This window comes from Magnolia sinica, chromosome 17, assembly GCF_029962835.1.
Source record: "Magnolia sinica isolate HGM2019 chromosome 17, MsV1, whole genome shotgun sequence".
Classification (NCBI taxonomy): domain Eukaryota; kingdom Viridiplantae; phylum Streptophyta; class Magnoliopsida; order Magnoliales; family Magnoliaceae; genus Magnolia; species Magnolia sinica.
The window spans coordinates 34,909,416-34,918,667 of NC_080589.1; positions in this window are offsets into that span (position 1 = coordinate 34,909,416).

A 9,252-nucleotide genomic window follows, 5' to 3' on the forward strand; every position below is an offset into this window, starting at 1 on the left:
AGCTTCTCTCTATTTTTTTCTCCTCAATAAGTCTACTAGGGTTGGACCTCCACTCCTCCTGTGCTTTTATAATTAAAAATTCAAAATTTAAAATTCAGAATAATTACAACTATGTCACTCACTTAAGTGAAATGACCCATCATCCAAAATAAGAAAATTAAAACACTTATTATCAATCTCAACCATCAAATAAATCCTAAAAATTATAAAAAACATAAAGGAAGCAAGATCATAGTCCAAGGGCCTAGATTTGGAAGATTTGGTAGCCCGATGGCCTGATTGACAAGATCCAATGGTCGAATCGACACTAAATAAAAATCTTATGGCTAAAATGGTCTCCTAAACAGCCCACATCCATCATCCGAAAGTGGGGTCTTCTTGATTGACGTTTAATGCATGTGGGGTCCTCAAAATGGCCCAACGGGCCCCATCTAAAACTCGTCTCCCATCTACAAAGAAAGTTGTGCTGATGTGGGTGGTTGTCTCCATCTCTGGTACACCCGAGTAGGTCCTTTGATGTCCCCATCAATTCTCTCCGGTTGAGAAGAATTCGTCACTGGCGAAATAAAGCTGTGATAACGCTCGAGGAGGTCAGGATCAATGTGTTGGAACTCTGCCTCTGTAATCCAAGTGTTGTGCCTATTCTTCCACTTCACGAGGTATTTCTTATATCCTCCATGGCGGGTAGAGACCACTTGGTGGTCTAGAACATCCTCGATCTCTTCTTTCCGACCAGGTAGTGATGAAATAGAAGGCAATGTGTGGGAAGTAAAGTCTGTTAAAGGCCATAGGCTAGAGACGGGGTCAGGGACACCATCATCTGTGATAGGAGAAAGGTTCGCAAGAGGGTTAGAAGATGGATGAGTGGGTTCGTCACTATCAGATATGCTCAATGACCCTCCATTGAGTGGTTCTTTTCTTATATAGAAATCATTTTCCCTACTTACAATATATCCCTTAATTACAGCATAACAGCAGCATCTATATCCCCTAATTACAGCCCTTAATTACAGCATAATAGCAGCATCTATATCCCCTAATTACATCCCTTAATTATAGCATAATGACAACATCTATATCCCCTAATTACAACCCTTAATTACAGCATAACAGCAGCATCTATATCCCCTAATTATAGCCCTTAATTACGGCAACAGCGGCATCTATATCCCCTAATTACACCCTTAATTATAGCATAACAACAGCATCTATATCCCCTAATTACTTACAACATAATATCACCTAATTACGGCATCTATATCCCCTAATTACATCATAACATCTCCTAATTACAAAATTACAACATCTATATCCCCTAATTACAGCAATATATGGTACAACAATATATGGTAGGTTTGTTGTCTATCCTACTAACATCCCCCCTCAAATTGATGCTGGTCGATCAAGAAGCATCAATTTGCCAACAAGAAATTGATGACGTAGTCGTGTCATAGCTTTGGTGAAGACGTCCGCTATCTGAAGATCGCTTGAGACATGTGGAAGAGAGATAACCCGAGTATCAACAGCTTCCCGAATAGAATGACAGTCCACCTCAATATGTTTGGTACGCTCGTGATAGACGGGATTGGTAGCGATCTGAATAGCACTCGTATTATCAGCATGAAGAGGAGTGGGAGTAGACTGAGGAAAACCTATTTTAGCAAGTAAGCCACGGAGCCACATAATCTCCGAGCAGGCTGCCGACATGGCACGGTACTCGGACTCGGTCGAAGATTTGGAAACACGATCCTGTTTCTTACTCTTCCAAGAGATAAGTGAATCACCAAGAAACATACACCACCCGGTGACAGACCGGTGAGTATCAGGACATCCTGCCCAATCCGCATCACTAAAAGCCACAAGGCAAAGAGGAGTACCAGTAAAGAAGAACAAGCCACAGTGAGTGGAACCCCGGAGATATCGAATAATTCGGCAGACTGCGGCAAGATGAAGGTGGCGAGAAGATTGCAGAAATTGACTGACTTGCCGGACAGCAAAGAAATGTCAGGCCGTGTAATAGTGAGATAATTGAGACTACCAACTAACTATCAAAACACCATGGGATCAGGAAGGAGATCCCCCTCCTCATGTCGATACTTGACATTCACTTCCAAAGGGGTATCCACTGAAGAAGAGTCTTGCCAACCAGACAAAGAAATCAAGTCCTATATGTATTTATGTTGATGCAGGAAAACCCTAGAGAAATCGGACTGAACCTCCAAACTGAGGAAATACCGGAGAGGATCAGGATCCGTCATATGGAATGAATCATGAAAATGTTGCTTGAGTTGATCAATGAGGGCATAATTAGTCCCAGTGATGACAATGTCGTCGACATAAACTAGAAGAAGAACGATACCAACAGAAGTCGTACGAAGAAACAACAAAGAATCATACTGGCTTTGGATGAAAGAAAATCGAAGTAAGGTAGCCCGGAACTTATCAAACCAAGCCCGGGGAGCCTGTTTCAAACCATACAGAGAGCGCTTCAGCTTACACACATTCGACGTTGATGATGAACAGAGGCCAGGAGGAGGTGTCATGTAAACATCTTCCTGTAAATCACCGTGAAGAAATGCGTTCTTTACATCCATCTGGCAAAGGGACCATCCCTGAGAGGCTGCGATGGCAATAATAGTACGCACAGTGGTCATTTTAGCGACAGGAGCAAAGGTCTCCTCATAGTCAACCCCATACTCCTGGCGGTTACCAAGGGCAACCAAACGAGCCTTATAACGGTCCACAGACCCATCAGGCCGAAGTTTCACAGAAAAAACCCACTTACACCCAATTAGCTTGACATGAGAAGGACAAGGGACCATGTCCCAAGTTTGATTTTCTTGAAGAGCTTGAAGTTCTTCCTGCATAGCCTTTCTCCAACACTCATGTTTATCAGCTTGTGAGTAGGAATTAGGAATCGACACAGTTGATAAGGTAGCCGTGAAGGAGGTATGAGGGAAACCATACCTATCCGGTTGATGAGAAGTACGGCCAGATCGTCGAGGAGGATGCAAAATGGGATCAGGTGGCAGATCAGACTCAGGAAGGGGTAGAGTTAGTCGACGGCGTTCATACACAAAACCAGGCTTGAAGCGTTCAGGAGGGCACATCAAATCATCAAAGTGAGGAAGAACAGAAACTGCAGGAGATGATGTAATAGAACTAGGAAAGAAATATTGATGCTCAAAGAAAACGACATTACGAGATATATGAAATTTATTGGAAGAAGCATCATAGCACACAAATCTTTTTTGAGATAAGTTATATCCCAAAAAGACACATTTCATAGATTGCGCAGAAAGTTTGTGATGTTGATGCGGAGGTATATGCACAAAACAAACACAGCCAAAAGTGTGTAAGTCAAGAAAGTTAGGGTGCTGTTTATGCAGATGATAGTATGGAGAGTCGAAATTTAGCACTTTAGAAGACAACCTATTAATCAAATATACTGCTGTAGCTAAAGCTTCAACCCAAAATTTAGAAGGAACAGAAGATGCAAGTAACAAGGTCCTAGCAACATCTAACAAATGTCGATTTTTGCGCTCGGCCACGCCATTCTGTTGAGGCGTATAAGGACACGAGCAGTGAGAAACATTTCCTTTGTGACGAAGAAACTCAAGAAATTCACGAGACATTCTCCACCAAAATCAGTTCGTAAAGTCTTGATGCTAGTGGTAAATTGATTCTCAACATATGCTAGAAACGATTTGAAAACAACAAAGACTTCAGACTTATAGCGCAGAAAATATACCCAAGTATGCCGACTATGGTCATCTATGAATGTCACAAAATATTTATAATGAGCATGAGAAATGACAGGAGTAATGTCCCATACATCACTATGAACAAGGTCAAAGCAATTCTTTGCCCTACTCCCGGAAGAAGGGAAGGGAAGAATCTTACTTTTTCCGATTTTACACGTAGAACAATCAAAAGACAAAGCATGAGGCAAAGAAGAATCTTTTTTTTCCAACAAACCAGAATTCAACAAATGAGATAAAACAATATTGTTTGGATGGCCTAAATGTTTGTGACATACTTCACAATTATTGGAGACAGTAGTACAAGCTAAAGAAATGATATTAAGAATGGAAAAGTATAATGGAAACAGTCTCCCAACTTTAGGCCCCTTCGCTATTATCCTCCCCGACACCGGATCCTGCACATGACAACCATCACGAGAAAACTGAACATTATAATTATCATCCACTAATTGTCCAACCGAGATAAGACTCATAAAAAGCCCAGGTGATACAAAAATATTAGTAAGTGATGGTGCGATTTCACCAACCCCAATAATCGGTAAACGATGGCCATTAGCAACTTGAATATTGGAAGAACCAGTGTACTTACGAACATTGCTAAGCATATTAGGAGAACTGGTCATCTGATTGGATGCGGCGGAGTCAACAAGCCAAGACTGAGAGGGTATAGTACGTATAGTACCCTTACCTTGCAGCCCCAAAGCGGAAAATGCCGATACAATCATTTGCTGCACCATTTTTGGTGAAAGGGCAGGTGTAGCAGTAGTGGAAGATGACACTGAAGCGAGATTTTGAGTGCTGGTTAACCCCATCCGAAGTGTAGCCAGTAGCAGTGGCATGATATGCATTCACGAGTCGGTTTTGAGGACGTGTTGGGCATTCTTTGATGATGTGCCCCTTCTGTTTACAGTAGCTACAAAACTTTTTAGCACAATGGGCAGCAATATGCCCATAATCTTTGCAACTGTAGCACTGAACTGTACGCATGTCTCGAACCCTCCCTTTGCCTTGAGCAACGTATGTGACAGCATTATCTTGCAGAAGCGAAGATTGAGTAAGAAGACGTTCCTCTCGAAGAAGTGCTCCAAAACACACGTCAAGAGATGGTGAAGGATCCCTGTGCATCAGGTTGGAGCGAATAGACTCGAATTCTGGCCTTAGTTTCATTAAAAACTGGTCTCTTTTGCTAACTTCATGGACTGCTTGAACAACAGAGAGGGACTCGGCCGACACGTCGGCATACACAATGTCGGAAAACTCAGCCCAAAGATTCTGAAAACCACAGAAATATTCCTGAACAGAGAGTGTACCTTGGGAATAGGCGGCAAGATCATTTTCCAACTGAAATCGTCGGGGGGAATGATCGTGATGATAGACCTTTTTCAAGTACTCCCACATCGATTTAGCTAACTTGTGCGGCCTTAAATTAAGTATAAGCAATGGATCAATAGACCCAAGAATCCAAGTCATCACGCGAGCATCTTTCACCTTCCATTCAACCAACGTTGTAGGATCGGTAGGTGCTGGATTACTCCCATCAACATGTCCCCACAACTCCTTTCCCATGACAAAAAGTTGAAACTGAAACTCCCAGGCAACATAATTCTTCCCAGTAAACCGAGTTTGAAAGACTTCTGAGTTGAAGTTGTTAGCCATAACTAGCATCTCTCGAAATGCACCAAAAAAAAAAAAAAAAAAAAAAAACTGCAAACCAGAACCCGCACCCAAGAACCCAGAAAACCAGAGCCTAGAACTACGAAAATTAGACCAAAGACAAGGTTGCAGAGATTGGCTCTGATACCATGTCAGATTTGCTCAATGACCCTCCATTGAGTGATCCTTTTCTTATATAGAAATCATTTTCCCTACTTACAATATATCCCTTAATTACAGCATAACAGCAGCATCTATATCCCCTAATTATAGCCCTTAATTACAGCATAACAATAGCATCTATATCCCCTAATTACAGCATAACAACAGTATCTATATCCCCTAATTACAGCCCTTAATTACAGCATAACAGCAACATCCATATCCCCTAATTACAGCCCTTAATTACAGCATAACAGCAACATCTATATCCCCTAATTATAGCATAATATCTCCTAATTACAGCAGCATCTATATCCCCTAATTACAGCATCTATATCCCCTAATTACAGCCCTTAATTACAGCATAACAACAGCATCTATATCCCCTAATTACAGCCCTTAATTACAGCATAACAACAGCATCTATATCCCCTAATTACAGCCCTTAATTACAGCAATATATGGTACAACAATATATGGTAGGTTTGTTGTTTATGCTACTAACAGTCACAAGGCACAAGGTCCTCCACGTTGAATGTTACACTAATGCCCATTTCATATGTAAGATCCACACATACGCATTAGGGCTCACTCTTGTCAAAATTATATATGGACCTGTACTACAGGCATGCAATTTCCTCATGGTTCCTTGTGGGAATCGTTTGGGCCTAATGCGGACCATGATGTACTCACCCACCTGAAACTTCTTAAACTAACGATGTGAATCTGCAGAGATTTTATAATGTTGATTACTAGCATTATTGCGCTTCAAATCATGAATATGTTGTACAAATGTGTTTGCGGACTCAGATGGCGTGTGTGAAACAGACATGGGTATGAGATCTATAGGTGTTCTAGGCTTGTACCCAAATACTATCTCAAATGGACTCATTCATGTGGACTTATTGATGGAATTGTTGTATGCAAACTCGGCTATGGGTAAAGCCGCATCCCAGGTCCTAATATGGTCTCCCACCAGATATTGTAACAGACTCCCTAAGCTTTGATTGACAACCTCCATTTGACCATCATTCTGATGATGGTATGCCAAAGAGAACTATAACTTAGTCCCCATCATGTGCTATAGAGTTTTCCAAAAATAACTCATAAACCACACATCTCGATTTGACACAATGGTCTTCAGTAAACTATGTAGACGAACTATCTCCCCAAAGAATATCTTGGCCATGTTAGTGGCATCGGACCTTTTAGAACATAAGAGAGAGACATTTTCAAAAAACGGTCCACAACTACAAAAATGGAATTGTGTTTTTTAATTGTCTTGGGGAGCCCGAGCACGAAATCCATGCTAATATCAACCCATGGGACGTGGGGGGCTAGCAAAGGTGTATATAAACCTTTGTTATGCTTCCTCTGCTTTGCTAGCCGACAAGTCCTACATTGCCTGATAATGTTAGCCACGTCTCGCTAGAGACTTGGCCAATAAAAACGCTCCTCTACAAGGGCATTAATGATATGAAGAGACTTAGGTTTGGGCTTCCTCAAAGTTCGAAGATCAACTTTCTTGGTGATCTCCTTCTTTCCTGGTATGCTCTTTGGTGGAAGAGGACTCAATCTAATTTTCTTGCCCTCAAACATGAATGTACAAGTATTCGAGCTACCGGATATTGTAACGTATATGTCAAATAACAAGGGCTTACCCAAGATGATGTGGCTGACATCCATGGGAACCACATTACACCACAATTAATCCTTATACGACCCAAACTGAATGGAGATATAACATCGCTGTGAGACTGGAATGGAGGAATCATCAACCCCCGACACTATGTAGGGTTGAGGGTGAGACTCGGCTTTCAAGCCTAGTCGATTCACGGTGCTAGTAGAGACCATGTTGGCACAACTGCCACGGTCCACGATCACTTTATAATTCTTTTCTTCGCACTTGGTATAAGTGTAAAAAATCATGTTCCTGCGCCAATCATCATTTTCTTTAGCTTGGGCAAAGGCGCATCTGACTATTGTGAGAGTGTGGGTCTCCTGATCATCAAACTCCTCATTACTAGCACCAATATCGGGCTCATGTTCCTCTATATTGCAATTGTCCTCGTCATCCTCATTTGCCTCATCTATCATAAGAGCTTTACCTCTTTCTTTGTTTGGGCATTCCTTTGTGAGGTGACCGTAACCATTGCAATGGAAACATTGCATGTGCTCACTTCCCTTTGAACTAATACCAACTAGACTGTTGCCTTTAACATCTCCGTTATAGGTGGGAGCACCAGTTGGGGCTTTGGTATGGTTCCCAAGGTTAGGTTTGGATCCCTGAGGAGCAACCTACCACTGAAATCACGAGATCCAAACCACTTCATAGCCGGTTGCACTAGGTATTGTTCAAGCTCCTCTACCCTAAGGTAGGCCTTTTCTAGTGTACCGACATCATGAGGGATGAGCTCACGCCTAATCTCAGGGCGCAGGCTCGTCCTAAAACGAGACAGTCACAATAGGGGACTCATTGACATCACATCGCATCATGTTCTCCTTGAATCTCTCGGTGTAATTCACTACAGACATTGACCCTTGCCTCAAGGACTGCCACTGGTCCAAAAGGCGATCATGGTAGGAGAACGGGACGTATTTTTCTTTAAGAAGTTCTTTCATCTCAACCCATGATGTAGTGGGTTCATCTCTACGTCGTTCTGCTTTCTGTTCTATATTGGTCCAGAATAACTTGGCTTGACCTGTCAACTTCATCTTAGCGAACCTTGCTTGACAACGATCTGACATATCATGCCACTTGAATAAGTGGTCTATGTCAGCTAGCTAGCCAAGGAAATGCTTCGGGTCCAAGCGACTATCAAAATTGGGATGTCACTAAAGTTATGGCTGATACTAAACCATATACAGTAGGAAAATCATTCTTCGTAGATGCAAGTTACTATGATGAATTTGTCGTAGAAGAAAACGAAAAAGGAAATGAGAAAATATCCAAATTAAGGGATCGTAAAGCCCAAATGTCAGAAAGAAAGGTTGTACAAGTTTGACCATCTGAGAAAGAAAATAGGAGGCAACAAAAAATCCAAGTGTCAAGCATGGCAAAATCAAGGAACAAGAAAATTTATTTCCTTCCAAGGCATTTGAGGTAGCCAAGGCAACCTCCTTTAGTAATGCTGTCACCAGAACACATGAGGCTTTTGCAGACAAATTATATGGTGTATCTATACCAAGACTGGAAAGGAGAAAGCCATTCCGTAATGTTGCCAAACAAGTTCTGTGTACAACCAAATTCCATTAATCTGAGGCCAATAATGTTTTATTCCCTACCATAAAAAGAAGTCAAAGAAGAAATCAATAGAGTAATAACCAATGAAAAACTCTTACCAACAGATTTAGAAAGATAACCCGGTAAGTCGAAAGATAATGCAAGCTATGGGATTCAACTGTGATAAATCAACATGATTAAATAATGGCAGAGGTATACAGATCTCGGTTAGTGTCCTTGAGAAGAAGTGGGAAAAGTTTTGCAGCTGGGGCGCATTCCCTGTATGCGCACAAGTGAATATGATTCACGCATTATAAGTAAACATCGAAGAAATAAACTTGGAAACAAATGAAAATGTCGAAGAAGAGATGAAACAACCTGGAATATTGCCAATGCAAATAGAAGACGGGGGGCAACCAATTGTTGATGAATTACGAGAAATAAATCTGG